General features: G+C 39.4%; 17 non-coding genes and 68 pseudogenes across 17 annotated transcripts; all 85 read right to left on the bottom strand.

The window, feature by feature from the left end:
- Positions 1-71: 71 nt before the first annotated feature.
- Positions 72-190, bottom strand: LOC143455279 (5S ribosomal RNA). The gene has a single exon (XR_013116863.1). It is a non-coding gene; the product is annotated as a 5S ribosomal RNA (ribosomal RNA).
- A 110-nt stretch (positions 191-300) lies between these two features.
- LOC143457193 (5S ribosomal RNA) lies at positions 301-409 on the bottom strand (annotated as a pseudogene).
- Positions 410-516: 107 nt separating this feature from the next.
- Positions 517-635, bottom strand: LOC143453671 (5S ribosomal RNA). Its single transcript, XR_013115330.1, has one exon. It is a non-coding gene; the product is annotated as a 5S ribosomal RNA (ribosomal RNA).
- Positions 636-745: 110 nt separating this feature from the next.
- On the bottom strand, positions 746-864 carry LOC143455326 (5S ribosomal RNA). The gene has a single exon (XR_013116908.1). It is a non-coding gene; the product is annotated as a 5S ribosomal RNA (ribosomal RNA).
- A 329-nt stretch (positions 865-1,193) lies between these two features.
- On the bottom strand, positions 1,194-1,302 carry LOC143456707 (5S ribosomal RNA; annotated as a pseudogene).
- A 110-nt stretch (positions 1,303-1,412) lies between these two features.
- LOC143454574 (5S ribosomal RNA) lies at positions 1,413-1,531 on the bottom strand. The gene has a single exon (XR_013116190.1). It is a non-coding gene; the product is annotated as a 5S ribosomal RNA (ribosomal RNA).
- A 329-nt stretch (positions 1,532-1,860) lies between these two features.
- LOC143455407 (5S ribosomal RNA) lies at positions 1,861-1,979 on the bottom strand (annotated as a pseudogene).
- A 110-nt stretch (positions 1,980-2,089) lies between these two features.
- On the bottom strand, positions 2,090-2,208 carry LOC143455797 (5S ribosomal RNA; annotated as a pseudogene).
- Positions 2,209-2,318: 110 nt separating this feature from the next.
- LOC143455505 (5S ribosomal RNA) lies at positions 2,319-2,437 on the bottom strand (annotated as a pseudogene).
- Positions 2,438-2,547: 110 nt separating this feature from the next.
- On the bottom strand, positions 2,548-2,666 carry LOC143456739 (5S ribosomal RNA; annotated as a pseudogene).
- Positions 2,667-2,776: 110 nt separating this feature from the next.
- On the bottom strand, positions 2,777-2,895 carry LOC143456777 (5S ribosomal RNA). Its single transcript, XR_013117086.1, has one exon. It is a non-coding gene; the product is annotated as a 5S ribosomal RNA (ribosomal RNA).
- Positions 2,896-3,005: 110 nt separating this feature from the next.
- On the bottom strand, positions 3,006-3,124 carry LOC143455796 (5S ribosomal RNA; annotated as a pseudogene).
- Positions 3,125-3,234: 110 nt separating this feature from the next.
- On the bottom strand, positions 3,235-3,353 carry LOC143455445 (5S ribosomal RNA; annotated as a pseudogene).
- A 109-nt stretch (positions 3,354-3,462) lies between these two features.
- LOC143455841 (5S ribosomal RNA) lies at positions 3,463-3,581 on the bottom strand (annotated as a pseudogene).
- A 548-nt stretch (positions 3,582-4,129) lies between these two features.
- On the bottom strand, positions 4,130-4,238 carry LOC143456353 (5S ribosomal RNA; annotated as a pseudogene).
- A 110-nt stretch (positions 4,239-4,348) lies between these two features.
- On the bottom strand, positions 4,349-4,467 carry LOC143456797 (5S ribosomal RNA; annotated as a pseudogene).
- Positions 4,468-4,577: 110 nt separating this feature from the next.
- Positions 4,578-4,696, bottom strand: LOC143454968 (5S ribosomal RNA). The gene has a single exon (XR_013116569.1). It is a non-coding gene; the product is annotated as a 5S ribosomal RNA (ribosomal RNA).
- A 110-nt stretch (positions 4,697-4,806) lies between these two features.
- LOC143456562 (5S ribosomal RNA) lies at positions 4,807-4,925 on the bottom strand (annotated as a pseudogene).
- A 110-nt stretch (positions 4,926-5,035) lies between these two features.
- On the bottom strand, positions 5,036-5,154 carry LOC143455278 (5S ribosomal RNA). Its single transcript, XR_013116862.1, has one exon. It is a non-coding gene; the product is annotated as a 5S ribosomal RNA (ribosomal RNA).
- Positions 5,155-5,264: 110 nt separating this feature from the next.
- LOC143457191 (5S ribosomal RNA) lies at positions 5,265-5,373 on the bottom strand (annotated as a pseudogene).
- A 107-nt stretch (positions 5,374-5,480) lies between these two features.
- Positions 5,481-5,599, bottom strand: LOC143453670 (5S ribosomal RNA). Its single transcript, XR_013115329.1, has one exon. It is a non-coding gene; the product is annotated as a 5S ribosomal RNA (ribosomal RNA).
- Positions 5,600-5,709: 110 nt separating this feature from the next.
- On the bottom strand, positions 5,710-5,828 carry LOC143455325 (5S ribosomal RNA). The gene has a single exon (XR_013116907.1). It is a non-coding gene; the product is annotated as a 5S ribosomal RNA (ribosomal RNA).
- Positions 5,829-6,157: 329 nt separating this feature from the next.
- Positions 6,158-6,266, bottom strand: LOC143456706 (5S ribosomal RNA; annotated as a pseudogene).
- Positions 6,267-6,376: 110 nt separating this feature from the next.
- Positions 6,377-6,495, bottom strand: LOC143454573 (5S ribosomal RNA). The gene has a single exon (XR_013116189.1). It is a non-coding gene; the product is annotated as a 5S ribosomal RNA (ribosomal RNA).
- Positions 6,496-6,824: 329 nt separating this feature from the next.
- On the bottom strand, positions 6,825-6,943 carry LOC143455406 (5S ribosomal RNA; annotated as a pseudogene).
- Positions 6,944-7,053: 110 nt separating this feature from the next.
- Positions 7,054-7,172, bottom strand: LOC143455795 (5S ribosomal RNA; annotated as a pseudogene).
- A 110-nt stretch (positions 7,173-7,282) lies between these two features.
- LOC143455504 (5S ribosomal RNA) lies at positions 7,283-7,401 on the bottom strand (annotated as a pseudogene).
- Positions 7,402-7,511: 110 nt separating this feature from the next.
- LOC143456962 (5S ribosomal RNA) lies at positions 7,512-7,630 on the bottom strand (annotated as a pseudogene).
- Positions 7,631-7,740: 110 nt separating this feature from the next.
- LOC143456661 (5S ribosomal RNA) lies at positions 7,741-7,859 on the bottom strand. The gene has a single exon (XR_013117074.1). It is a non-coding gene; the product is annotated as a 5S ribosomal RNA (ribosomal RNA).
- Positions 7,860-7,969: 110 nt separating this feature from the next.
- LOC143455794 (5S ribosomal RNA) lies at positions 7,970-8,088 on the bottom strand (annotated as a pseudogene).
- A 110-nt stretch (positions 8,089-8,198) lies between these two features.
- Positions 8,199-8,317, bottom strand: LOC143455444 (5S ribosomal RNA; annotated as a pseudogene).
- Positions 8,318-8,426: 109 nt separating this feature from the next.
- Positions 8,427-8,545, bottom strand: LOC143455840 (5S ribosomal RNA; annotated as a pseudogene).
- Positions 8,546-9,093: 548 nt separating this feature from the next.
- Positions 9,094-9,202, bottom strand: LOC143456352 (5S ribosomal RNA; annotated as a pseudogene).
- Positions 9,203-9,312: 110 nt separating this feature from the next.
- LOC143456956 (5S ribosomal RNA) lies at positions 9,313-9,431 on the bottom strand (annotated as a pseudogene).
- A 109-nt stretch (positions 9,432-9,540) lies between these two features.
- Positions 9,541-9,659, bottom strand: LOC143454967 (5S ribosomal RNA). Its single transcript, XR_013116568.1, has one exon. It is a non-coding gene; the product is annotated as a 5S ribosomal RNA (ribosomal RNA).
- A 110-nt stretch (positions 9,660-9,769) lies between these two features.
- Positions 9,770-9,888, bottom strand: LOC143456278 (5S ribosomal RNA; annotated as a pseudogene).
- A 110-nt stretch (positions 9,889-9,998) lies between these two features.
- Positions 9,999-10,117, bottom strand: LOC143453964 (5S ribosomal RNA). The gene has a single exon (XR_013115611.1). It is a non-coding gene; the product is annotated as a 5S ribosomal RNA (ribosomal RNA).
- A 110-nt stretch (positions 10,118-10,227) lies between these two features.
- LOC143456544 (5S ribosomal RNA) lies at positions 10,228-10,346 on the bottom strand. The gene has a single exon (XR_013117063.1). It is a non-coding gene; the product is annotated as a 5S ribosomal RNA (ribosomal RNA).
- Positions 10,347-10,456: 110 nt separating this feature from the next.
- Positions 10,457-10,575, bottom strand: LOC143455928 (5S ribosomal RNA; annotated as a pseudogene).
- Positions 10,576-10,685: 110 nt separating this feature from the next.
- LOC143456056 (5S ribosomal RNA) lies at positions 10,686-10,804 on the bottom strand (annotated as a pseudogene).
- A 109-nt stretch (positions 10,805-10,913) lies between these two features.
- LOC143455518 (5S ribosomal RNA) lies at positions 10,914-11,032 on the bottom strand (annotated as a pseudogene).
- Positions 11,033-11,580: 548 nt separating this feature from the next.
- On the bottom strand, positions 11,581-11,689 carry LOC143456351 (5S ribosomal RNA; annotated as a pseudogene).
- Positions 11,690-11,799: 110 nt separating this feature from the next.
- On the bottom strand, positions 11,800-11,918 carry LOC143457267 (5S ribosomal RNA; annotated as a pseudogene).
- Positions 11,919-12,027: 109 nt separating this feature from the next.
- On the bottom strand, positions 12,028-12,146 carry LOC143455297 (5S ribosomal RNA). The gene has a single exon (XR_013116881.1). It is a non-coding gene; the product is annotated as a 5S ribosomal RNA (ribosomal RNA).
- A 110-nt stretch (positions 12,147-12,256) lies between these two features.
- LOC143456412 (5S ribosomal RNA) lies at positions 12,257-12,375 on the bottom strand (annotated as a pseudogene).
- A 110-nt stretch (positions 12,376-12,485) lies between these two features.
- On the bottom strand, positions 12,486-12,604 carry LOC143456450 (5S ribosomal RNA; annotated as a pseudogene).
- Positions 12,605-12,714: 110 nt separating this feature from the next.
- On the bottom strand, positions 12,715-12,833 carry LOC143454872 (5S ribosomal RNA). The gene has a single exon (XR_013116476.1). It is a non-coding gene; the product is annotated as a 5S ribosomal RNA (ribosomal RNA).
- Positions 12,834-12,943: 110 nt separating this feature from the next.
- On the bottom strand, positions 12,944-13,052 carry LOC143456745 (5S ribosomal RNA; annotated as a pseudogene).
- Positions 13,053-13,162: 110 nt separating this feature from the next.
- Positions 13,163-13,281, bottom strand: LOC143456960 (5S ribosomal RNA; annotated as a pseudogene).
- Positions 13,282-13,829: 548 nt separating this feature from the next.
- LOC143457000 (5S ribosomal RNA) lies at positions 13,830-13,948 on the bottom strand (annotated as a pseudogene).
- A 329-nt stretch (positions 13,949-14,277) lies between these two features.
- On the bottom strand, positions 14,278-14,396 carry LOC143455909 (5S ribosomal RNA; annotated as a pseudogene).
- A 110-nt stretch (positions 14,397-14,506) lies between these two features.
- Positions 14,507-14,625, bottom strand: LOC143456926 (5S ribosomal RNA; annotated as a pseudogene).
- A 339-nt stretch (positions 14,626-14,964) lies between these two features.
- LOC143456941 (5S ribosomal RNA) lies at positions 14,965-15,083 on the bottom strand (annotated as a pseudogene).
- A 110-nt stretch (positions 15,084-15,193) lies between these two features.
- On the bottom strand, positions 15,194-15,312 carry LOC143456252 (5S ribosomal RNA; annotated as a pseudogene).
- Positions 15,313-15,422: 110 nt separating this feature from the next.
- Positions 15,423-15,541, bottom strand: LOC143455139 (5S ribosomal RNA). Its single transcript, XR_013116731.1, has one exon. It is a non-coding gene; the product is annotated as a 5S ribosomal RNA (ribosomal RNA).
- Positions 15,542-15,870: 329 nt separating this feature from the next.
- Positions 15,871-15,979, bottom strand: LOC143457432 (5S ribosomal RNA; annotated as a pseudogene).
- A 329-nt stretch (positions 15,980-16,308) lies between these two features.
- On the bottom strand, positions 16,309-16,417 carry LOC143456298 (5S ribosomal RNA; annotated as a pseudogene).
- Positions 16,418-16,527: 110 nt separating this feature from the next.
- On the bottom strand, positions 16,528-16,646 carry LOC143457429 (5S ribosomal RNA; annotated as a pseudogene).
- Positions 16,647-16,756: 110 nt separating this feature from the next.
- On the bottom strand, positions 16,757-16,865 carry LOC143457275 (5S ribosomal RNA; annotated as a pseudogene).
- A 110-nt stretch (positions 16,866-16,975) lies between these two features.
- Positions 16,976-17,094, bottom strand: LOC143456799 (5S ribosomal RNA; annotated as a pseudogene).
- Positions 17,095-17,423: 329 nt separating this feature from the next.
- LOC143455910 (5S ribosomal RNA) lies at positions 17,424-17,542 on the bottom strand (annotated as a pseudogene).
- Positions 17,543-17,652: 110 nt separating this feature from the next.
- On the bottom strand, positions 17,653-17,761 carry LOC143457082 (5S ribosomal RNA; annotated as a pseudogene).
- A 329-nt stretch (positions 17,762-18,090) lies between these two features.
- On the bottom strand, positions 18,091-18,199 carry LOC143456239 (5S ribosomal RNA; annotated as a pseudogene).
- Positions 18,200-18,309: 110 nt separating this feature from the next.
- On the bottom strand, positions 18,310-18,428 carry LOC143457213 (5S ribosomal RNA; annotated as a pseudogene).
- A 328-nt stretch (positions 18,429-18,756) lies between these two features.
- Positions 18,757-18,865, bottom strand: LOC143457304 (5S ribosomal RNA; annotated as a pseudogene).
- A 110-nt stretch (positions 18,866-18,975) lies between these two features.
- LOC143456504 (5S ribosomal RNA) lies at positions 18,976-19,094 on the bottom strand (annotated as a pseudogene).
- A 110-nt stretch (positions 19,095-19,204) lies between these two features.
- Positions 19,205-19,313, bottom strand: LOC143457417 (5S ribosomal RNA; annotated as a pseudogene).
- A 110-nt stretch (positions 19,314-19,423) lies between these two features.
- Positions 19,424-19,542, bottom strand: LOC143455730 (5S ribosomal RNA; annotated as a pseudogene).
- A 110-nt stretch (positions 19,543-19,652) lies between these two features.
- On the bottom strand, positions 19,653-19,771 carry LOC143457001 (5S ribosomal RNA; annotated as a pseudogene).
- Positions 19,772-19,881: 110 nt separating this feature from the next.
- Positions 19,882-20,000, bottom strand: LOC143457269 (5S ribosomal RNA; annotated as a pseudogene).
- Positions 20,001-20,110: 110 nt separating this feature from the next.
- LOC143456954 (5S ribosomal RNA) lies at positions 20,111-20,229 on the bottom strand (annotated as a pseudogene).
- A 110-nt stretch (positions 20,230-20,339) lies between these two features.
- On the bottom strand, positions 20,340-20,448 carry LOC143457439 (5S ribosomal RNA; annotated as a pseudogene).
- Positions 20,449-20,558: 110 nt separating this feature from the next.
- LOC143455736 (5S ribosomal RNA) lies at positions 20,559-20,677 on the bottom strand (annotated as a pseudogene).
- Positions 20,678-21,006: 329 nt separating this feature from the next.
- On the bottom strand, positions 21,007-21,125 carry LOC143455735 (5S ribosomal RNA; annotated as a pseudogene).
- Positions 21,126-21,235: 110 nt separating this feature from the next.
- On the bottom strand, positions 21,236-21,344 carry LOC143457080 (5S ribosomal RNA; annotated as a pseudogene).
- Positions 21,345-21,673: 329 nt separating this feature from the next.
- LOC143456238 (5S ribosomal RNA) lies at positions 21,674-21,782 on the bottom strand (annotated as a pseudogene).
- Positions 21,783-21,892: 110 nt separating this feature from the next.
- Positions 21,893-22,011, bottom strand: LOC143457245 (5S ribosomal RNA; annotated as a pseudogene).
- Positions 22,012-22,340: 329 nt separating this feature from the next.
- Positions 22,341-22,449, bottom strand: LOC143456693 (5S ribosomal RNA; annotated as a pseudogene).
- A 548-nt stretch (positions 22,450-22,997) lies between these two features.
- On the bottom strand, positions 22,998-23,106 carry LOC143456719 (5S ribosomal RNA; annotated as a pseudogene).
- A 110-nt stretch (positions 23,107-23,216) lies between these two features.
- On the bottom strand, positions 23,217-23,335 carry LOC143457161 (5S ribosomal RNA; annotated as a pseudogene).
- A 110-nt stretch (positions 23,336-23,445) lies between these two features.
- On the bottom strand, positions 23,446-23,554 carry LOC143457002 (5S ribosomal RNA; annotated as a pseudogene).
- A 110-nt stretch (positions 23,555-23,664) lies between these two features.
- Positions 23,665-23,773, bottom strand: LOC143456894 (5S ribosomal RNA; annotated as a pseudogene).
- Positions 23,774-24,102: 329 nt separating this feature from the next.
- On the bottom strand, positions 24,103-24,211 carry LOC143457292 (5S ribosomal RNA; annotated as a pseudogene).
- A 110-nt stretch (positions 24,212-24,321) lies between these two features.
- On the bottom strand, positions 24,322-24,440 carry LOC143455775 (5S ribosomal RNA; annotated as a pseudogene).
- A 110-nt stretch (positions 24,441-24,550) lies between these two features.
- On the bottom strand, positions 24,551-24,669 carry LOC143455739 (5S ribosomal RNA; annotated as a pseudogene).
- Positions 24,670-24,769: the final 100 nt, after the last annotated feature.

The raw sequence follows: 24,769 nt of genomic DNA, 5'->3' as shown, positions 1-24,769 counted from the left end.
CGATTGCATAGGAAATTCAAAATGGCAAACAGATGTTATAAATTTAATTGAAGTATACAGCATGACTAAAATGCTTACAACACCCAGTATTCCCAGGCGGTCACCCATCCAAGTACTAACCGGGCCCGAGGTTGCTTAACTTCCGAGATCGAACAAGATCAGGTCTACTCAACCTGGTATGGTCGTAGGCGATTTCAAGTGAAAGAAAATGGCCTTTTCAATTCTAATTAGATTGCATAGGACATTCAAAAAAGCAAATAGTTGGTATAAATTTGAGTGGAAGATACAGCATAGCTAAAATGCTTACAACACCCGGTATTACCACGCAATCACCCATCCAAGTACTAACCGGGCCCGAGGTTGCTTAACTTCCGAGATCGGGTCTACTCAACCTGGTATGGTCGCAAGCGATTTCAAATGAAAGAAAATAACTTTTTAAATTTTTATTCGATTGCATAGGAAAATCAAAAAAAACAGTTGCTATATATTTAATTGAAATATACAGCATGACTAAATTGCTTACAACACCCGGTATTCCCAGGCGGTCACCCATCCAAGTACTAACCGGGCCCGAGGTTGCTTAACTTCCGAGATCGAACGAGATCGGGTATACTCAACCTTGTATGGTCGTAGGCGATTTCAAAAGAAAGAAAAGGGCATTTTCAATTATAATTCGATTGCATAGGAAAGTAAAAAACGCAAACAGTTCCTAGACATTTGATTGAAATATACAGCATGACTAAAATGCTTACAACACCCGTTATTCCCAGGCGGTCACCCATCCAAGTACTAACCGGGCCCGAGGTTGCTTAACTTCCGAGATCGAACGAGATCAGTTCTGCTCAACCTGGTATGGTCGTAGGCGATTTCAAAAGAAAGAAAATGGCATTTTCAATTCTAATTCGATTGCATAGGAAAATCAAATTAGAAAATAGTTGTTATAAATTTGTATGAAATATACAGCATGACTAAAATGCTTACAACACCCGGTATTCCCAGGCGGTAACTCATCCAAGTACTAACCGGGTCCGAGGTTGCTTAAATTTCGAGATCGTATCTACTCAACCTGGCATGGTCGAAGGTGGGTTCAAATGAAAGAAAATGGCTTTTTCAATTATAATTCGATTGCATAGGAAATTCAAAAACGCAAATAGTTGCTATAAATTTAATTGAAATGTTCAGCATGACTAAAATGCTTACAACACCCGGTATTCCCAGGCGGTCACCCATCCAAGTACTAACCGGGCCCGAGGTTGCTTAACTTCCGAGATCGGGTCTATTCAACCTGGTATGGTCTTAGGCGATTTCAAAAGAAAGAAAATGGCTTTTTTAATTATAATTCGTGTGCATAGGAAATTCAAAATCACAAACAGTTGCTATATATTTAATTGAAATATACAGCATGACTAAATTGCTTACAACACCCGGTATTCCCAGTCGGTCACCCATCCAAGTACTAACCGGGCCCGAGGTTGCTTAACTTCCGAGATCGAACGAGATCGGGTCTACTTAACCTGGTATGGTCGTAGGCGATTTCAAATGAAAGAAAATGGCTTTTCCAATTATAATTCGATTGCATAGGACATTCAAAAAAGCAAATAGTTGCAATAAATTTGATTGAAAGATACAGCATGACTAAAATGCTTACAACACCCGGTATTACCAGGCAATCACCCACCCAAGTACTAACCGGGCCCGAGGTTGCTTAACTTCCGAGATCGGGTCTACTCAACCTGGTATGGTCCTAGGTGTTTTCAAATGAAAGAAAATGGGTTTTTTAATTATAATTCGATTGCATAGGAAATTCAAAAGCACAAACAGTTACTTTTAATTTAATTGAAATTTACAGCATGACTAAATTGCTTATAACACCCGGTATTCCCAGGCGGTCACCCATCCAAGTACTAACAGGGCCCGAGGTTGCTTAACTTCCGAGATCGAACGAGATCGGGTCTTCTCAACCGGGTATGGTCGTAGGCGATTTCATAAGAAAGAAAATGGCAATTTCAAGTATAATTCGATTGCATAGGAAATTAAAAAAAGCAAATTGTTGCTAAAAATTTAATTGAATTATACAGCATGACTAAAATGCTTACAACACCCGGTATTCCCAGGCGGTCACCCGTTCAAGTACTAACCGGACCCGAGGTTGCTTAACTTCCGAGATCGAACGAGATTGGGTCTTCTCAACCTGGTATGGTCGTAGGCGATCTCAAAAGAAAGAAAATGGCCTTATGAATTCTATTTCGATTGCATAGGAATTTCAAAAAGGCAAACAGATGTTATAAATTTAATTGAAGTATACAGCATGACTAAAATGCTTACAACACCCGGTATTCCAAGGCGGTCACCCATCCAACTACTAACCGGGCCCCAGGTTGCTTAACTTCCGAGATCGAACAAGATCGGGTCTACTCAACCTGGTATGGTCGTAGGCGATTTCAAATGAAAGAAAATGGCCTTTTCAATTCTAATTAGATTGCATTGGACATTCAAAAAAGCAAACAAATGTTATATATTTAATTGAAATATACAGCATGACTAAAATGCTTACAGCACCCGGTATTACCAGGCGGTCATACATCCAAGTACTAACCGGGCCCGAGGTTGCTTAACTTCCGAGATCGAACGAGATCGGGTCTACTCAACCGGGTATGGTCGTAGGCGATTTCAAAAGAAAGAAAATGGCAATTTCAATTCTAATTCGATTGCATAGGAAATTTAAAAACGCAAACAATTGCTATAAATTTAATTGAAATATACAGCATGACTAAAATGCTTACAACACCCGGTATTCCCAGGTGGTCACCCATCCAAGTACTAACCGGGCCCGAGGTTGCTTAACTTCCGAGATCGAACGAGATCGGGTCTATTCAACCTGGTATGGTCGTAGGCAATTTCAAATGAAAGAAAATGGCTTTTTCAATTATAATTCGATTGCATAGGAAATTCAAAAACGCAAACCGTTGCTATAAATTAAATTGAAATAGACAGCATGACTAAAATGCTTACAACACCCGGTATTCCCAGGCGGTCACCCGTTCAAGTACTAACCGGACCCGAGGTTGCTTAACTTCCGAGATCGAACGAGATTGGGTCTTCTCAACCTGGTATGGTCGTAGGCGATCTCAAAAGAAAGAAAATGGCCTTATGAATTCTATTTCGATTGCATAGGAATTTCAAAAAGGCAAACAGATGTTATAAATTTAATTGAAGTATACAGCATGACTAAAATGCTTACAACACCCGGTATTCCCAGGCGGTCACCCATCCAAGTACTAACAGGGGCCGAAGTTGCTTAACTTCCGAGATCGAACGAGATCGGGTCTACTCAACTTGGTATGGTCGAAAGCAATTTGAAAAGAAAAAAATGGCTTTTTTAATTATAATTCGATTATATAAGAAATATAAAAACGCAAAGAGTTGCTATAAAAATAATTGAAATGTACATCATGACTAAAATGCTTACAACACCCGGCATTCCCAGGCGGTCACCCATCCAAGTACTAACCGGGCCCGTGGTTGATTAACTTCCGAGATCGAACGAGATCGAGACTACTCAACCTGGTATTGTCGTAGGCGATTTCAAATGAAAGAAAATGGCGTTTTCAATTCTAATTCGATTGCATAGGAAATTCAAAAAAGCAAATAGTTGCTATAAATTTGATAGAAATATGCAACATGACTAAAATGCTTACAAAACCCGGGATTCCCAGGCGGTCACCCATCCAAGTACTAACCGGGCTCGAGGTTGCTTAACTTCTGAGTTTGGGTCTACTCAACCTGGTATGGTCGCAGGCGATTTCAAATGAAAGAAAATGGCTTTTTAAATTATAATTCGATTGCATAGGAAATTCAAAAAAGAAAACAGTTGCTATATATTTAATTGAAATATACAGCATGACTAAATTGCTTACAACACCCGGTATTCCCAGGCGGTCAACCATCCAAGTATTAACCGGGCCCGAGGTTGCTTAACTTGCAAGAACGGGTCTACTCAACCTGGTATGGTCGAAAGCGTTTTAAAATGAAAGAAAATGGCTTTTTTAATTATAATTCGATTGCATAGGAAATTCAAAATCACAAACAGTTGCTATTAATTTAATTGAAATATACAGCTTGATTAAATTGCTTATAACACCCGGTATTCCCAGGCGGTCACCCATCCAAGTACTAACCGGGCCCGAGGTTGCTTAACTTCCGAGATCGGGTATACTCAACCTGGTATGGTCGTAGGCGATTTCAAAAGAAAGAAAAGGGCATTTTCAATTATAATTCGATTGCATAGGAAAGTAAAAAACGCAAACAGTTGCTAGACATTTGATTGAAATATACAGCATGACTAAAATGCTTACAACACCCGTTATTCCCAGGCGGTCAACCATCCAAGTACTAACAGGGCCCGAGGTTGCTTAACTTCCGAGATCAAACGAGATCAGGTCTACTCAACCTGGTATGGTCGTAGTTGATTTCAAATGAAAAAAATGGCATTTTCAATTTTAATTCGATTGCATAGGAAATTCAAAAAGGTAAACAGATTTTATAAATTTAAATTGAAGTATACAGCATGACTAAAATGCTTACAACACCCGGTATTCCCAGGCGGTCACCCATCCAACTACTAACCGGGCCCCAGGTTGCTTAACTTCCGAGATCGAACAAGATCGGGTCTACTCAACCTGGTATGGTCGTAGGCGATTTCAAATGAAAGAAAATGGCCTTTTCAATTCTAATTAGATTGCATAGGACATTCAAAAAAGCAAAAAAATGTTATATATTTAATTGAAATATACAGCATGACTAAAATGCTTACAGCACCCGGTATTACCAGGCGGTCACACATCCAAGTACTAACCGGGCCCGAGGTTGCTTAACTTCCGAGATCGAACGAGATCGGGTCTACTCAACCGGGTATGGTCGTAGACGATTTCAAAAGAAAGAAAATGGCAATTTCAATTCTAATTCGATTGCATAGGAAATTCAAAATGGCAAACAGATGTTATAAATTTAATTGAAGTATACAGCATGACTAAAATGCTTACAACACCCAGTATTCCCAGGCGGTCACCCATCCAAGTACTAACCGGGCCCGAGGTTGCTTAACTTCCGAGATCGAACAAGATCAGGTCTACTCAACCTGGTATGGTCGTAGGCGATTTCAAGTGAAAGAAAATGGCCTTTTCAATTCTAATTAGATTGCATAGGACATTCAAAAAAGCAAATAGTTGGTATAAATTTGAGTGGAAGATACAGCATAGCTAAAATGCTTACAACACCCGGTATTACCACGCAATCACCCATCCAAGTACTAACCGGGCCCGAGGTTGCTTAACTTCCGAGATCGGGTCTACTCAACCTGGTATGGTCGCAAGCGATTTCAAATGAAAGAAAATAACTTTTTAAATTTTTATTCGATTGCATAGGAAAATCAAAAAAAACAGTTGCTATATATTTAATTGAAATATACAGCATGACTAAATTGCTTACAACACCCGGTATTCCCAGGCGGTCACCCATCCAAGTACTAACCGGGCCCGAGGTTGCTTAACTTCCGAGATCGAACGAGATCGGGTATACTCAACCTTGTATGGTCGTAGGCGATTTCAAAAGAAAGAAAAGGGCATTTTCAATTATAATTCGATTGCATAGGAAAGTAAAAAACGCAAACAGTTCCTAGACATTTGATTGAAATATACAGCATGACTAAAATGCTTACAACACCCGTTATTCCCAGGCGGTCACCCATCCAAGTACTAACCGGGCCCGAGGTTGCTTAACTTCCGAGATCGAACGAGATCAGTTCTGCTCAACCTGGTATGGTCGTAGGCGATTTCAAAAGAAAGAAAATGGCATTTTCAATTCTAATTCGATTGCATAGGAAAATCAAATTAGAAAATAGTTGTTATAAATTTGTATGAAATATACAGCATGACTAAAATGCTTACAACACCCGGTATTCCCAGGCGGTAACTCATCCAAGTACTAACCGGGTCCGAGGTTGCTTAAATTTCGAGATCGTATCTACTCAACCTGGTATGGTCGAAGGTGGGTTCAAATGAAAGAAAATGGCTTTTTCAATTATAATTCGATTGCATAGGAAATTCAAAAACGCAAATAGTTGCTATAAATTTAATTGAAATGTTCAGCATGACTAAAATGCTTACAACACCCGGTATTCCCAGGCGGTCACCCATCCAAGTACTAACCGGGCCCGAGGTTGCTTAACTTCCGAGATCGGGTCTATTCAACCTGGTATGGTCTTAGGCGATTTCAAAAGAAAGAAAATGGCTTTTTTAATTATAATTCGTGTGCATAGGAAATTCAAAATCACAAACAGTTGCTATATATTTAATTGAAATATACAGCATGACTAAATTGCTTACAACACCCGGTATTCCCAGTCGGTCACCCATCCAAGTACTAACCGGGCCCGAGGTTGCTTAACTTCCGAGATCGAACGAGATCGGGTCTACTTAACCTGGTATGGTCGTAGGCGATTTCAAATGAAAGAAAATGGCTTTTCCAATTATAATTCGATTGCATAGGACATTCAAAAAAGCAAATAGTTGCAATAAATTTGATTGAAAGATACAGCATGACTAAAATGCTTACAACACCCGGTATTACCAGGCAATCACCCACCCAAGTACTAACCGGGCCCGAGGTTGCTTAACTTCCGAGATCGGGTCTACTCAACCTGGTATGGTCCTAGGTGTTTTCAAATGAAAGAAAATGGGTTTTTTAATTATAATTCGATTGCATAGGAAATTCAAAAGCACAAACAGTTACTTTTAATTTAATTGAAATTTACAGCATGACTAAATTGCTTATAACACCCGGTATTCCCAGGCGGTCACCCATCCAAGTACTAACAGGGCCCGAGGTTGCTTAACTTCCGAGATCGAACGAGATCGGGTCTTCTCAACCGGGTATGGTCGTAGGCGATTTCATAAGAAAGAAAATGGCAATTTCAAGTATAATTCGATTGCATAGGAAATTAAAAAAAGCAAATTGTTGCTAAAAATTTAATTGAATTATACAGCATGACTAAAATGCTTACAACACCCGGTATTCCCAGGCGGTCACCCGTTCAAGTACTAACCGGACCCGAGGTTGCTTAACTTCCGAGATCGAACGAGATTGGGTCTTCTCAACCTGGTATGGTCGTAGGCGATCTCAAAAGAAAGAAAATGGCCTTATGAATTCTATTTCGATTGCATAGGAATTTCAAAAAGGCAAACAGATGTTATAAATTTAATTGAAGTATACAGCATGACTAAAATGCTTACAACACCCGGTATTCCAAGGCGGTCACCCATCCAACTACTAACCGGGCCCCAGGTTGCTTAACTTCCGAGATCGAACAAGATCGGGTCTACTCAACCTGGTATGGTCGTAGGCGATTTCAAATGAAAGAAAATGGCCTTTTCAATTCTAATTAGATTGCATTGGACATTCAAAAAAGCAAACAAATGTTATATATTTAATTGAAATATACAGCATGACTAAAATGCTTACAGCACCCGGTATTACCAGGCGGTCATACGTCCAAGTACTAACCGGGCCCGAGGTTGCTTAACTTCCGAGATCGAACGAGATCGGGTCTACTCAACCGGGTATGGTCGTAGGCGATTTCAAAAGAAAGAAAATGGCAATTTCAATTCTAATTCGATTGCATAGGAAATTTAAAAACGCAAACAATTGCTATAAATTTAATTGAAATATACAGCATGACTAAAATGCTTACAACACCCGGTATTCCCAGGTGGTCACCCATCCAAGTACTAACCGGGCCCGAGGTTGCTTAACTTCCGAGATCGAACGAGATCGGGTCTATTCAACCTGGTATGGTCGTAGGCAATTTCAAATGAAAGAAAATGGCTTTTTCAATTATAATTCGATTGCATAGGAAATTCAAAAACGCAAACCGTTGCTATAAATTAAATTGAAATAGACAGCATGACTAAAATGCTTACAACACCCGGTATTCCCAGGCGGTCACCCGTTCAAGTACTAACCGGACCCGAGGTTGCTTAACTTCCGAGATCGAACGAGATTGGGTCTTCTCAACCTGGTATGGTCGTAGGCGATCTCAAAAGAAAGAAAATGGCCTTATGAATTCTATTTCGATTGCATAGGAATTTCAAAAAGGCAAACAGATGTTATAAATTTAATTGAAGTATACAGCATGACTAAAATGCTTACAACACCCGGTATTCCCAGGCGGTCACCCATCCAAGTACTAACAGGGGCCGAAGTTGCTTAACTTCCGAGATCGAACGAGATCGGGTCTACTCAACTTGGTATGGTCGAAAGCAATTTGAAAAGAAAAAAATGGCTTTTTTAATTATAATTCGATTATATAAGAAATATAAAAACGCAAAGAGTTGCTATAAAAATAATTGAAATGTACATCATGACTAAAATGCTTACAACACCCGGCATTCCCAGGCGGTCACCCATCCAAGTACTAACCGGGCCCGTGGTTGATTAACTTCCGAGATCGAACGAGATCGAGACTACTCAACCTGGTATTGTCGTAGGCGATTTCAAATGAAAGAAAATGGCGTTTTCAATTCTAATTCGATTGCATAGGAAATTCAAAAAAGCAAATAGTTGCTATAAATTTGATAGAAATATGCAACATGACTAAAATGCTTACAAAACCCGGGATTCCCAGGCGGTCACCCATCCAAGTACTAACCGGGCTCGAGGTTGCTTAACTTTTGAGTTTGGGTCTACTCAACCTGGTATGGTCGCAGGCGATTTCAAATGAAAGAAAATGGCTTTTTAAATTATAATTCGATTGCATAGGAAATTCAAAAAAGAAAACAGTTGCTATATATTTAATTGAAATATACAGCATGACTAAATTGCTTACAACACCCGGTATTCCCAGGCGGTCAACCATCCAAGTATTAACCGGGCCCGAGGTTGCTTAACTTGCAAGAACGGGTCTACTCAACCTGGTATGGTCGAAAGCGTTTTAAAATGAAAGAAAATGGCTTTTTTAATTATAATTCGATTGCATAGGAAATTCAAAATCACAAACAGTTGCTATTAATTTAATTGAAATATACAGCTTGATTAAATTGCTTATAACACCCGGTATTCCCAGGCGGTCACCCATCCAAGTACTAACCGGGCCCGAGGTTGCTTAACTTCCGAGATCGGGTATACTCAACCTGGTATGGTCGTAGGCGATTTCAAAAGAAAGAAAAAGGCATTTTCAATTATAATTCGATTGCATAGGAAAGTAAAAAACGCAAACAGTTGCTAGACATTTGATTGAAATATACAGCATGACTAAAATGCTTACAACACCCGTTATTCCCAGGCGGTCAACCATCCAAGTACTAACAGGGCCCGAGGTTGCTTAACTTCCGAGATCAAACGAGATCAGGTCTACTCAACCTGGTATTGTCGTAGTTGATTTCAAATGAAAAAAATGGCATTTTCAATTTTAATTCGATTGCATAGGAAATTCAAAAAGGTAAACAGATTTTATAAATTTAATTGAAGTATACAGCATGACTAAAATGCTTACAACACCCGGTATTCCCAGGCGGTCACCCATCCAACTACTAACCGGGCCCCAGGTTGCTTAACTTCCGAGATCGAACAAGATCGGGTCTACTCAACCTGGTATGGTCGTAGGCGATTTCAAATGAAAGAAAATGGCCTTTTCAATTCTAATTAGACTGCATAGGACATTCAAAAAAGCAAAAAAATGTTATATATTTAATTGAAATATACAGCATGACTAAAATGCTTACAGCACCCGGTATTACCAGGCGGTCACACATCCAAGTACTAACCGGGCCCGAGGTTGCTTAACTTCCGAGATCGAACGAGATCGGGTCTATTCAACCGGGTATGGTCGTAGACGATTTCAAAAGAAAGAAAATGGCAATTTCAATTCTAATTCGATTGCATAGGAAATTTAAAAACGCAAACAATTGCTATAAATTTAATTGAAATATACAGCATGACTAAAATGCTTACAACACCCGGTATTCCCAGGTGGTCACCCATCCAAGTACTAACCGGGCCCGAGGTTGCTTAACTTCCGAGATCGAACGAGATCGGGTCTACTTAACCTGGTATGGTCGTAGGCGATTTCAAATGAAAGAAAATGGCTTTTCCAATTATAATTCGATTGCATAGGACATTCAAAAAAGCAAATAGTTGCAATAAATTTGATTGAAAGATACAGCATGACTAAAATGCTTACAACACCCGGTATTCCCAGGTGGTCACCCATCCAAGTACTAACCGGGCCCGAGGTTGCTTAATTTCCGAGATCGAACGAGATCGGGTCTATTCAACCTGGTATGGTCGTAGGCAATTTCAAATGAAAGAAAATGGCTTTTTCAATTATAATTCGATTGCATAGGAAATTCAAAAACGCAAACCGTTGCTATAAATTAAATTGTAATAGACAGCATGACTAAAATGCTTACAACACCCGGTATTCCCAGGCGGTCACCCGTTCAAGTACTAACCGGACCCGAGGTTGCTTAACTTCCGAGATCGAACGAGATTGGGTCTACTCAACCTGGTATGGTCGTAGGCGATCTCAAAAGAAAGAAAATGGCCTTATGAATTCTATTTCGATTGCATAGGAATTTCAAAAAGGCAAACAGATGTTATAAATTTAATTGAAGTATACAGCATGACTAAAATGCTTACAACACCCGGTATTCCCAGGCGGTCACCCATCCAAGTACTAACAGGGGCCGAGGTTGCTTAACTTCCGAGATCGAACGAGATCGGGTCTACTCAACTTGGTATGGTCGAAAGCAATTTGAAAAAAAAAAAATGGCTTTTTTAATTATAATTCGATTATATAAGAAATATAAAAACGCAAAGAGTTGCTATAAAAATAATTGAAATGTACATCATGACTAAAATGCTTACAACACCCGGTATTCCCAGGCGGTCACCCATCCAAGTACTAACCGGGCCCGTGGTTGATTAACTTCCGAGATCGAACGAGATCGAGACTACTCAACCTGGTATTGTCGTAGGCGATTTCAAATGAAAGAAAATGGCGTTTTCAATTCTAATTCGATTGCATAGGAAATTCAAAAAAGCAAATAGTTGCTATAAATTTGATAGAAATATGCAACATGACTAAAATGCTTACAAAACCCGGTATTCCCAGGCGGTCACCCATCCAAGTACTAACCGGGCTCGAGGTTGCTTAACTTCTGAGTTTGGGTCTACTCAACCTGGTATGGTCGCAGGCGATTTCAAATGAAAGAAAATGGCTTTTTAAATTATAATTCGATTGCATAGGAAATTCAAAAAAGAAAACAGTTGCTATATATTTAATTGAAATATACAGCATGACTAAAATGCTTACAACACCCGGTATTCCCAGGCGGTCAACCATCCAAGTATTAACCGGGCCCGAGGTTGCTTAACTTGCAAGAACGGGTCTACTCAACCTGGTATGGTCGAAAGCGTTTTAAAATGAAAGAAAATGGCTTTTTTAATTATAATTCGATTGCATAGGAAATTCAAAATCACAAACAGATGCTATTAATTTAATTGAAATATACAGCATGATTAAATTGCTTATAACACCCGGTATTCCCAGGCGGTCACCCATCCAAGTACTAACCGGGCCCGAGGTTGCTTAACTTCCGAGATCGGGTATACTCAACCTGGTATGGTCGTAGGCGATTTCAAAAGAAAGAAAAGGGCATTTTCAATTATAATTCGATTGCATAGGAAAGTAAAAAACGCAAACAGTTGCTAGACATTTGATTGAAATATACAGCATGACTAAAATGCTTAAAACACCCGTTATTCCCAGGCGGTCAACCATCCAAGTACTAACAGGGCTCGAGGTTGCTTAACTTCTGAGATCAAACGAGATCAGGTCTACTCAACCTGGTATGGTCGTAGTTGATTTCAAAAGAAAAAAATGGCATTTTCAATTTTAATTCGATTGCATAGGAAATTCAAAAACGCAAACAGTTGCTATAAAATTGATAGAAATATACAGCTTGACTAAAATGCTTACAAAACCCGGTATTCCTAAGCGGTCACCCATCCAAGTACTAACCGGGCCCGAGGCTGCTTAACTTCCGAGATCGAACGAGATCGGGTCTACTCAACCTGGTATGGTCGTAGGCGATTTCAAATGAAAGAAAATGGCTTTTTTATTTATAATTCGTTTGCATAGGAAATTCAAAATCACAAACAGTTGCTATATATTTAATTGTAATATACAGCATGACTAAAATGCTTACAACACCCGGTATTCCTAGGCGGTCACACATCCAAGTACTAACCGGACCCGAGGTTGCTTAACTTCCGAGATCGAACGAGATCGGGACTACTCAACCTGGTATGGTCGTAGTCGATTTCAAAAAAAAGAAAATGGCAATTTCAAGTATATGTCGATTGCATAGGAAATTAAAAAAAGCAAATTGTTGCTAAAAATTTAATTGAAATATACAGCATGACTAAAATGCTTACAGCACCCTGTACTCCCAGGCGGTCACCCGTTCAAGTACTAACCGGACCCGAGGTTGCTTAACTTCCGAGATCGAACGAGATCGGGTCTTCTCAACCTGGTATGGTCGTAGGCGATATCAAAAGAAAGAAAATGGCCTTATGAATTCTATTTCGATTGCATAGGAAATTCAAAAACGCAAACCGTTGCTATAAATTTAATTGAAATATACAGCATGACTAAAATGCTTACAACACTCGGTATTCCCAGGCGGTCACCCATCCAAGTACTAACCGGGCCCGAGGTTGCTTAACTTCCGAGATCGAACGAGATCGGGTCTACTCAACCTGGTATGGTCGAAGGCAATTTGAAAAGAAAGAAAATGGCCTTTTTAATTATAATTCGATTGCATAGGAAATTCAAAATCACAAACAGTTGCAATTAATTTAATTGAAATATACAGCATGACTAAATTGCTTATAACACCCGGTATTCCCAGGCGGTCACCCATCCAAGTACTAACCGGGCCCGAGGTTGCTTAACTTCCGAGATCGGGTCTACTCAACCTGGTATGGTCGTAGGCGATTTCAAAAGAAAGAAAAGGGCATTTTCAATTATAATTCGATTGCATAGGAAAATAAAAAACGCAAACAGTTGCTAGACATTTGATTGAAATATACAGCATGACTAAAATGCTTACAACACCCGTTATTCCCAGGCGGTCAACCATCCAAGTACTAACAGGGCCCAAGGTTGCTTAACTTCCGAAATCAAACGAGATCAGGTCTACTCAACCTGGTATGGTCGTAGTTGATTTCAAAAGAAAGAAAATGGCATTTTCAATTCTAATTCGATTGCATAGGAAATTCAAAAACGCAAACAGTTGCTATAAAATTGATAGAAATATACAGCATGACTAAAATGCTTACAAAACCCGGTATTCCCAAGCGTTAACCCATCTAATTACTAACCGGGCCCGAGGTTGCTTAACTTCCGAGATCGGGTCTACTCAAGCTGGTATGGTCGTAGGCGATTTCAAAAGAAAGAAAATGGGTTTTTTAATTCTATTTCGATTGCATAAGAAATACAAAAACGCAAAGAGTTGCTATAAAAATAATTGAAATATACAGCATGACTAAATTGCTTACAACAGCCGGTATTCCTAGGCGGTCACACATCCAAGTATTAACCGGGCTTGAGGTTGCTAAACTTCCGAGATCGGGTATACTCAACCTGGTATGGTCGTAGGCGATTTCAAAAGAAAGGATAGGACATTTTCAATTATAATTCGATTGCATAGGAAATTCAAAAACGCAAACAGTTGCTAGACATTTGATTGAAATATACAGCATGACTAAAATGCTTACAACACGCGTTATTCCCAGGCGGTCAACCATCCAAGTACTAACAGGGCCCGAGGTTGCTTAACTTCTGAGATCGAACGAGATCAGGTCTGCTCAACCTGGTATGGTCGTAGTTGATTTCCAAAGAAAGAAAAGGGCATTTTTAATTCTAATTCGATTGCATAGGAAATTCAAAAAAGCAAATAGTTGCTAAAAATTTAATTGAAATATACTGCTTGACTAAAATGCTTGCAGCACCCGGTATTTTTAGGCGGACACCCATCCAAGTACTAACCGGGCCCGAGGTTGCTTAACTTCCGAGATCGGGTCTACTCAAGCTGGTATGGTCGTAGGCGATTTCAAAAGAAAGAAAATGGCTTTTTTAATTCTAATTCGATTGCATAAGAAATACAAAAACGCAAAGAGTTGCTATAAAAATAATTGAAATATACAGCATGACCAAATTGCTTACAAAACCCGGTATTCCTAGGCGGTCACACATCCAAGTACTAACCGGGCCCGAGGTTGCTTAACTTCCGAGATCGAACGAGATCGGGTCTACTCAACCTGGTATGGTCGTAGGCGATTTCAAATGAAAGAAAATGGCCTTTTCAATTCTAATTCAATTGCATAGGAAATTCAAAAAAGCAAATAGTTGTTATAAATTTGATTGAAAGATACAGCATGAATAAAATGCTTACAACACCCGGTATTAACAGGCAATCACCCATCCAAGTATTAACCGGGCCCGAGGTTGCTTAACTTCCGAGATCGAACGAGATCGGGTCTACTTAACCTGGTATGGTCGTAGGCGATTTCAAATGAAAGAAAATGGCATTTTCAAGTATAATTCGATTGCATAGGAAATTAAAAAAGGCAAACAGTTGCTAGACATTTGATTGAGAGATACAGCATGACTAAAATGCTTACAACACCCGGTATTCCCAGGCGGTCAACCATTCAAGTACTAGCAGGGCCCGAGGTTGCTGAACTTCCGAGATCGAACGATTGCAGGTCTGCTCAACCTGGAATGGTCGTAGGCGATTTCAAATGAAAGAAAATGGCATTTTCAAGTGTAATTCGATTGCATAGGAAATTAAAAAACGCAAACAGTTGCTAGACATTTGATTGAGAGATACAGCATGACTAAAATGCTTACAACACCCGGTATTCCCAGGCGGTCAACCATTCAAGTACTAGCAGGGCCCGAGGTTGCTGAACTTCCGAGATCGAACGAAATCAGGTCTGCTCAACCTGGTATGGTCGTAGGCGATTTCAAAAGAAAGAAAATGGCAATTTTAATTCTAATTCGATTGCATAGGAAATTAAAAAAAGCAATCTGTTGCTAAAAATTTAATTGAAATATACAGCATGACTAAAATGCTTACAGCACCCGGTATTCCCAGGCGGTCACCCATCCAAGTACTAACAGGGCCCGAGGTTGCTTAACTTCCGAGATCGAACGAGATCGGGTCTACTCAACCAGGTATTTCCGTAGGTGATGTCAAAAGAAAGAAAATGGCCTTCTGACTTCTTATTCTACTGCATAGGAAATTCAAAAAGGCAAACAGATGTTATAAATTTAATTGAAGTATACAGCATGACTAAAATGCTTACAATACCCGGTATTCCCAGGCGGTCACCCATCCAACTACTAACCGGGCCCGAGGTTGCTTAACTTCCGAGATCGAACGAAATCGGGTCTACTCAACCTGGTATGGTCGTAGGCGATTTCAAATGAAAGAAAATGGCCTTTTCAATTCCAATTCGATTGCATAGGAAATTCAAAAAAGCAAATAGTTGTTATAAATTTGATTGAAAGATACAGCATGACTAAAATGCTTACAACACCCGGTATTACCAGGCAATCATCCATCCAAGTATTAACCGGGCCCGAGGTTGCTTAACTTCCGAGAACGGGTCTACTCAACCTGGTATGGTCGAAGGCGTTTTAAAATGAAATAAAATGGCTTTTTTAATTATAATTTGATTGCATAGGAAATTCAAAAACGCAAACAATTGCTATAAATTTAATTGAAATATACAGCATGACTAAAATGCTTACAGCACCCTGTATTCCCAGGCGGTCACCCATCCAAGTACTAACCGGGCCCGAGGTTGCTTAAATTCCGAGATCGTATCTACTCAACCTGGTATGGTCGTAGGTGATTTCAAATGAAAGAAAATGGCTTTTTGAATTATAATTCGATTGCATAGAAAATTCAAAAAAGAAAACAGTTGCCATATATTTAATTGAAATATACAGCATGACTAAATTGCTTACAACACCCGGTATTCCCAGGCGGTCACCCATCCAAGTATTAACCGGGCCCGAGGTTGCTTAACTTGCGAGAACGGGTCTACTCAACTTGGTATGGTCGAAAGCGTTTTAAAATGAAAGAAAATGGCTTTTTTAATTATAATTCGATTGCATAGGAAATTTAAAATCACAAACAGTTGCTATTAATTTAATTGAAATATACAGCATGACTAAATTGCTTATAACACCCGGTTTTCCCAGGCGGTCACCCATCCAAGTACTAACCCGGCCCGAGGTTGCTTAACTTCCGAGATCGGGTATACTCAACCTGGTATGGTCGTAGGCGATTTCAAAGGAAAGAAAAGGGCATTTTCAATTATAATTCGATTGCATAGGAAAGTAAAAATCGCAAACAGTTGCTAGACATTTGATTGAAATATACAGCATGACTAAAATGCTTACAAAACCCGGTATTCCCAAGCGTTAACCCATCCAATTACTAACCGGGCCCGAGGTTGCTTAACTTCCGAGATCAAACGAGATCAGGTCTACTCAACTTGGTATGGTCGTAGTTGATTTCAAAAGAAAGAAAATGGCATTTTCAATTCTAATTCGATTGCATAAGAAATACAAAAACGCAAAGAGTTGCTATAAAAATAATTGAAATATACAGCATGACTAAATTGCTTACAACACCCGGTATTCCTAGGCGGTCACACATCCAAGTATTAACCTGGCCCGAGGTTGCTAAACTTCCGAGATCGGGTATACTCAACCTGGTATGGTCGTAGGCGATTTCAAAAGAAAGGAAAGGACATTTTCAATTATAATTCGATTGCATAGGAAGTTCAAAAACGCAAACAGTTGCTAGAAATTTGATTGAAATATACAGCATGACTAAAATGCTTACAACACGCGTTATTCCCAGGCGGTCACCCATCCAAGTACTAACAGGGCCCGAGGTTGCTTAACTTCTGAGATCGAACGAGATCAGGTCTGCTCAACCTGGTATGGTCGTAGTTGATTTCCAAAGAAAGAAAAGGGCATTTTCAATTATAATTCGATTGCATAGGAAAATCAAAAACGCAAACAGTTGCTAGAAATTTGATTGAAATATACTGCTTGACTAAAATGCTTGCAGCACCCGGTATTCTTAGGCGGACACCCATCCAAGTACTAACCGGGCCCGAGGTTGCTTAACTTCCGAGATCTGGTCTACTCAAGCTGGTATGGTCGTAGGCGATTTCAAAAGAAAGAAAATGGCTTTTTTAATTCTAATTCGATTGCATAAGAAATACAAAAACGCAAAGAGTTGCTATAAAAATAATTGAAATATACAGCATGACCAAATTGCTTACAAAACCCGGTATTCCTAGGCGGTCACACATCCAAGTACTAACCGGGCCCAAAGTTGCTTAACTTCCGAGATCGAACGAGATCGGGTCTTATCAACCTGGTATGGTCGTAGGCAATTTCAAATGAAAGAAAATGGCTTTTTCAATTCTAATTCGATTGCATAGGAAATTCAAAAAAGCAAATAGTTGCTACAAATTTAATTGAAATATACAGCATGACTAAAATGCTTACAGCACCCGGTATTCCCAGGCGGTCACCCATCCAAGTACTAACCGGGCCCGAGGTTGCTTAAATTCCGAGATCGTATCTACTCAACCTGGTATGGTCGTAAGTGATTTCAAAGGAAAGAAAATGGCTTTTTGAATTATAATTCGATTGCATAGGAAATTCAAAAAAGAAAACAGTTGCCATTTATTTAATTGAAATTTACAGCATGACTAAATTGCTTACAACACCCGGTATTCCCAGGCGGTCACCCATCCAAGTATTAACCGGGCCCGAGGTTGCTTAACTTGCGAGAACGGGTCTACTCAACTTGGTATGGTCGAAAGCGTTTTAAAATGAAAGAAAATGGCTTTTTTAATTATAATTCGATTGCATAGGAAATTTAAAATCACAAACAGTTGCTATTAATTTAATTGAAATATACAGCATGACTAAATTGCTTATAACACCCGGTATTCCCAGGCGGTCACCCATCCAAGTACTAACCCGGCCCGAGGTTGCTTAACTTCCGAGATCGGGTATACTCAACCTGGTATGGTCGTAGGCGATTTCAAAAGAAAGAAAAGGGCATTTTCAATTATAATTCGATTGCATTGGAAAGTAAAAAACGCAAACAGTTGCTAGACATTTGATTGAAATATACAGCATGACTAAAATGCTTACAACACCCGTTATTCCCAGGCGGTCAACCATCCAAATACTAACAGGGCCCGAGGTTGCTTAACTTCCGAAATCAAACGAGATCAGGTCTACTCAACCTGGTATGGTCGTAGTTGATTTCAAAAGAAAGAAAATGGCATTTTCAATTCTAATTCGATTGCATAGGAAATTAAAAACGCAAACAGTTGCTATAAAATTGATAGAAATATACAGCATGACTAAAATGCTTACAAAACCCGGTATTCCCAAGCGTTAACCCATCTAATTACTAACCGGGCCCGAGGTTGCTTAACTTCCGAGATCGGGTCTATTCAAGCTGGTATGGTCGTAGGCGATTTCAAAAGAAAGAAAATGGGTTTTTTAATTATAATTCGATTGCATAAGAAATACAAAAACGCAAAGAGTTGCTATAAAAATAATTGAAATATACAGAATGACTAAATTGCTTACAACACCCGGTATTCCTAGGCGGTCACACATCCAAGTATTAACCGGGCCCGAGGTTGCTAAACTTCCGAGATCGGGTATACTCAACCTGGTATGGTCGTAGGCGATTTCAAAAGAAAGGATAGGACATTTTCAATTATAATTCGATTGCATAGGAAATTCAAAAACGCAAACAGTTGCTAGACATTTGATTGAAATATACAGCATGACTAAAATGCTTACAACACCCGTTATTCCCAGGCGGTCAACCATCCAAGTACTAACAGGGCCCGAGGTTGCTTAACTTCTGAGATCGAACGAGATCAGGTCTGCTCAACCTGGTATGGTCGTAGTTGATTTCCAAAGAAAGAAAAGGGCATTTTCAATTCTAATTCGATTGCATAGGAAATTCAAAAAAGCAAATAGTTGCTAAAAATTTAATTGAAAAATACTACTTGACTAAAATGCTTGCAGCACCCGGTATTCTTAGGCGGACACCCATCCAAGTACTAACCGGGCCCGAGGTTGCTTAACTTCCGAGATCGGGTCTACTCAAGCTGGTATGGTCGTAGGCGATTTCAAAAGAAAGAAAATGGCTTTTTTAATTCTAATTCGATTGCATAAGAAATACAAAAACGCAAAGAGTTGCTATAAAAATAATTGAAATATACAGCATGACCAAATTGCTTACAAAACCCGGTATTCCTAGGCGGTCACACATCCAAGTACTAACCGGGCCCAAGGTTGCTTAACTTCCGAGATCGAACGAGATCGGGTCTACTCAACCTGGTATGGTCGTAGGCGATTTCAAATGAAAGAAAATGGCCTTTTCAATTCTAATTCAATTGCATAGGAAATTCAAAAAAGCAATTAGTTGTTATAAATTTGATTGAAAGATACAGCATGAATAAAATGTTTACAACACCCGGTATTCCCAGGCGGTCAACCATTCAAGTACTAGCAGGGCCCGAGGTTGCTGAACTTCCGAGATCGAACGAGATCGGGTCTACTTAACCTGGTATGGTCGTAGGCGATTTCAATAGAAAGAAAATGGCATTTTCAAGTATAATTCGATTGCATAAGAAATTAAAAAAGGCAAACAGTTGCTAGACATTTGATTGAGAGATACAGCATGACTAAAATGCTTACAACACCCGGTGTTCCCAGGCGGTCAACCATTCAAGTACTAGCAGGGCCCGAGGTTGCTGAACTTCCGAGATCGAACGAGTGCAGGTCTGCTCAACCTGGTATGGTCGTAGGCGATTTCAAATGAAAGAAAATGGCATTTTCAAGTATAATTCGATTGCATAGGAAATTAAAAAACGCAAACAGTTGCTAGACATTTGATTGAGAGATACAGCATGACTAAAATGCTTACAACACCCGGTATTCCCAGGCGGTCAACCGTTCAAGTACTAGCAGGGCCCGAGGTTGCTGAACTTCCGAGATCGAACGAGATCAGGTCTGCTCAACCTGGTATGGTCGTAGGCGATTTCAAAAGAAAGAAAATGGCAATTTCAATTCTAATTCGATTGCATAGGAAATTATAAAAAGCAATCTGTTGCTAAAAATTTAATTGAAATATACAGCATGACTAAAATGCTTACAACACCCGGTATTACCAGGCGGTCACCCATCCAAGTACTAACCGGGCCCGAGGTTGCTTAACTTCCGAGAACGGTTCTACTCAACCTGGTATGGTCGAAGGCGTTTTAAAATGAAAGAAAATGGCTTTTTTAATTATAATTTGATTGCATAGAAAATTCAAAAACGCAAACAATTGCTATAAATTTAATTGAAATATACAGCATGACTAAAATGCTTACAGCGCCCTGTATTCCCAGGCGGTCACCCATCCAATTACTAACCGGGCCCGAGGTTGCTTAACTTCCGAGATCGAACGAGATCGGGTCTATTCAACCTGGTATGGTCGTAGGCAATTTCAAATGAAAGAAAATGGCCTTTTCAATTCCAATTCGATTGCATAGGAAATTCAAAAAATCAAATAGTTGTTATAAATTTGATTGAAAGATACAGCATCACTAAAATGCTTACAACACCCGGTATTACCAGGCAATCACCCATCCAAGTATTAACCGGGCCCGAGGTTGCTTAACTTCCGAGAACGGTTCTACTCAACCTGGTATGGTCGAAGGCGTTTTAAAATGAAAGAAAATGGCTTTTTTAATTATAATTTGATTGCATAGAAAATTCAAAAACGCAAACAATTGCTATAAATTTAATTGAAATATACAGCATGACTAAAATGCTTACAGCGCCCTGTATTCCCAGGCGGTCACCCATCCAATTACTAACCGGGCCCGAGGTTGCTTAACTTCCGAGATCGAACGAGATCGGGTCTATTCAACCTGGTATGGTCGTAGGCAATTTCAAATGAAAGAAAATGGCTTTTTCAATTCTAATTCGATTGCATAGGAAATTCAAAAAAGCAAATAGTTGCTACAAATTTAATTAAAATATACAGCATGACTAAAATGCATACAGCACCCGGTATTCCCAGGCGGTCACCCATCCAAGTACTAACCGGGCCCGAGGTTGCTTAAATTCCGAGATCGTATCTTTTCAACCTGGTATGGTCGTAGGTGATTTCAAATGAAAGAAAATGGCTTTTTGAATTATAATTCGATTGCATAGGAAATTCAAAAAAGAAAACAGTTGCCATATATTTAATTGAAATATACAGCATGACTAAATTGCTTACAACACCCGGTATTCCCAGGCGGTCACCCATCCAAGTATTAACCGGGCCCGAGGTTGCTTAACTTGCGAGAACGGGTCTACTCAACTTGGTATGGTCGAAAGCGTTTTAAAATGAAAGAAAATGGCTTTTTTAATTATAATTCGATTGCATAGGAAATTTAAAATCACAAACAGTTGCTATTAATTTAATTGAAATATACAGCATGACTAAATTGCTTATAACACCCGGTATTCCCAGGCGGTCACCCATCCAAGTACTAACCCGGCCCGAGGTTGCTTAACTTCCGAGATCGGGTATACTCAACCTGGTATGGTCGTAGGCGATTTCAAAAGAAAGAAAAGGGCATTTTCAATTATAATTCGATTGCATTGGAAAGAAAAAAACGCAAACAGTAGCTAGACATTTGATTGAAATATACAGCATGACTAAAATGCTTACAACACCCGTTATTCCCAGGCGGTCAACCATCCGAATACTAACAGGGCCCGAGGTTGCTTAACTTCCGAAATCAAACGAGATCAGGTCTACTCAACCTGGTATGGTCGTAGTTGATTTCAAAAGAAAAAAAATGGCATTTTCAATTCTAATTCGATTGCATAGGAAATTCAAAAACGCAAACAGTTGCTATAAAATTGATAGAAATATACAGCATGACTAAAATGCTTACAAAACCCGGTATTCCCAAGCGTTAACCCATCCAATTACTAACCGGGCCCGAGGTTGCTTAACTTCCGAGATCGGGTATACTCAAGCTGGTATGGTCGTAGGCGATTTCAAAAGAAAGAAAATGGGTTTTTTAATTATAATTCGATTGCATAAGAAATACAAAAACGCAAAGAGTTGCTATAAAAATAATTGAAATATACAGCATGACTAAATTGCTTACAACACCTGGTATTCCCAGGCGGTCACCCATCCAAGTACTAACCGGGCCCGAGGTTGCTTAACTTCCGAGATCGGGTCTACTCAAGCTGGTATGGTCGTAGGCGATTTCAAATGAAAGAAAATGGCGTTTTCAATTCTAATTCGATTGCATAGGAAATTCAAAAAAGCAAATAGTTGCTATAAATTTGATAGAAATATACAGCATGACTAAAATGCTTACAAAACCCGGTATTCCCAGGCGGTCACCCATCCAAGTACTAACCGGGCCCGAGGTTGCCCAAATTCCGAGATCGTATCTACTCAACCTGGTATGGTCGTAGGTGATTTCAAATGAAAGAAAATGGCTTTTTAAATTATAATTCGATTGCATAGGAAATTCAAAAAAGAAAACAGTTGCTATATATTTAATTGAAATATACAGCATGACTAAATTCCTTACAACACCCGGTATTCCCAGGCGGTCACCCATCCAAGTATTAACCGGGCCCGAGGTTGCTTAACTTGCGAGAACGGGTCTCCTCAACCTGGTATGGTCGAAAGCGTTTTAAAATGAAAGAAAATGGCTTTTTTAATTATAATTCGATTGCATAGTAAATTCAAAATCACAAACAGTTGCTATTAATTTAATTGAAATATACAGCATGACTAAATTGCTTATAACACCCGTTATTCCCAGGCGGTCACCCATCCAAGTACTAACCGGGCCCGAGGTTGCTTAACTTCCGAGATCGGGTATACTCAACCTGGTATGGTCGTAGGCGATTTCAAAAGAAAGAAAACGGCATTTTCAATTATAATTCGATTGCATAGGAAAGTAAAAAACGCAAACAGTAGCTAGACATTTGATTGAAATATACAACATGACTAAAATGTTTACAACACCCGTTATTCCCAGGCGGTCAACCATCCAAGTGCTAACAGGGCCCGAGGTTGCTTAACTTCCGAGATCAAACGAGATCAGGTCTACTCAACCTGGTATGGTCGTAGTTGATTTCAAAAGAAAGAAAATGGCATTTTCAATTCTAATTCGATTGCATAGGAAATTCAAAAACGCAAACAGTTGTTATAAAATTGATAGAAATATACAGCATGACTAAATTGCTTACAAAACCCGGTATTCCCAAGCGGTAACCCATCCAAGTACTAACCGGGCCCGAGTTTGCTTAACTTCCGAGATCGGGTCTACTCAAGCTGGTATGGTCGTAAGCGATTTCAAAAGAAAGAAAATGGCTTTTTTAATTCTAATTCGATTGCATAAGAAATACAAAATCACAAACAGTTGCTATTAATTTAATTGAACTATACAGCATGACTAAATTGCTTATAACACCCGGTATTCCCAGGCGGTCACCCATCCAAGTACTAACCGGGCCCGAGGTTGCTAAACTTCCGAGATCGGGTATACTCAACCTGGTATGGTCGTAGGCGATTTCAAAAGAAAGAAAAGGGCATTTTCAATTATAATTCGATTGCAAAGGAAAGTAAAAAACGCAAACAGTTGCTAGACATTTGATTGAAATATACAGCATGACTAAAGTGCTTACAACACCCGTTATTCCCAGGCGGTCAACCATCCAAGTACTAACAGGGCCCAAGGTTGCTTAATTTCCGAGAACAGGTCTACTCAACCTGGTATGGTCGAAGGCGTTTTAAAAAGAAAGAAAATGGCTTTTTTAATTATAATTCGATTGCATAAGAAATTCAAAATCACAAACAGTTGCTATTAATTTAATTGAAATATACAGCATGACTAAATTGCTTATAACACCCGGTATTCCCAGGCGGTCACCCATCCAAGTACTAACCGGGCCCGAGGTTGCTTAACTTCCGAGATCGGGTCTACTCAAGCTGGTATGGTCGTAGTTGATTTCCAAAGAAAGAAAAGGGCATTTTCAATTATAATTCGATTGCATAGGAAATTAAAAAAAGCAAATACTTGCTAAAAATTTAATTGAAATATACTGCTTGACTAAAATGCTTGCAGCACCCGGTATTCCCAGGCGGTCACCCATCCAAGTACTAACCGGGCCCGAAGTTGCTTAACTTCCGAGATCGAACGAGATCGGGTCTACTCAACCTGGTGTGGTCGTAGGCAATTTCAAATGAAAGAAAATGGCTTTTTCAATTCTAATTCGATTGCATAAGAAATTCAAAATCGCAAATAGTTGCTACAAATTTAATTGAAATATACAGCATGACTAAAATGCTTACAGCACCCGGTATTCCCAGGCGGTCACCCATCCAAGTGCTAACCGGGCCCGAGGTTGCTTAACTTCCGAGATCGAACGAGATCGGGTCTACTCAACCTGGTATGGTCGAAGGCAATTTGAAAAGAAAAAAAATGGCTTTTTTAATTTTAATTCGATTATATAAGGAATATAAAAACGCAAAGAGTTGCTATAAAAATAATTGAAATGTACATC

Source organism: Clavelina lepadiformis, chromosome 4 (assembly GCF_947623445.1).
Source record: "Clavelina lepadiformis chromosome 4, kaClaLepa1.1, whole genome shotgun sequence".
Classification (NCBI taxonomy): Eukaryota; Metazoa; Chordata; class Ascidiacea; order Aplousobranchia; family Clavelinidae; genus Clavelina; species Clavelina lepadiformis.
This window is presented reverse-complemented; position numbering and strand designations above follow the sequence as displayed.